The sequence below is a fragment of the Alligator sinensis genome, unplaced genomic scaffold (genome assembly GCF_000455745.1).
Source record: "Alligator sinensis unplaced genomic scaffold, ASM45574v1 scaffold1018_1, whole genome shotgun sequence".
Lineage (NCBI taxonomy): Eukaryota > Metazoa > Chordata > Crocodylia > Alligatoridae > Alligator > Alligator sinensis.
The window spans coordinates 2,331,443-2,331,939 of record NW_005842038.1 but is presented as its reverse complement, the minus strand read 5'-3'; the positions used below and the strand labels follow the sequence as shown (position 1 = coordinate 2,331,939).

The 497-nt window shown below is 51.9% G+C and overlaps 1 protein-coding gene across 1 annotated transcript in view; it reads right to left on the bottom strand.

Moving 5' to 3' along the window:
- MYO1E (myosin IE) overlaps positions 1-497 on the bottom strand; it is a 128,026-nt gene that overhangs the window by 125,895 nt on the left and 1,634 nt on the right. The window lies entirely within an intron of this gene.

The following is a 497-nucleotide window of genomic DNA, read 5'->3' as shown; positions in this document are numbered from 1 at the left end:
CCCTACCCTGTCTGGGCAGCACCTGCCCCAGCCCCACCCCCAGTCCCACTCCTACCCTCACCCCAGGGGCCTCAATCTGCCCTCCCCCACAACGCCCCTTCCCTTCCCCCTCCCCTTGCACCACAACAGATTTACCAGCCAGACACTGTTCTTCAAGCTTCTGGGCTGCATATCAGAAATCAGATTGGTATTGGCTGACATGCCTCCTTAAAAATCAGCTATCAGTATCAGCCCCAAAAATCTCTATTGGTACACCCCTACACTGCTTCAAAACAAACAGTTCCCTCTGTCCTCTCTCTGCCTGCCCTGGGACCATCCCTTCTCCATCTGCCCTGGGACATTCTCTCTGCTCAGGTCCCTCAGAGCCTCACTCCCTCCTCAAGCCCAGACAGCCATACTTGTAACAAAACAGTTATAAAACTATAATCCTAACCCAGGGACAACAGTCACTCAATACAATGAAACATTAAGTCATAAGGAACCAATCAGGGGAAAGA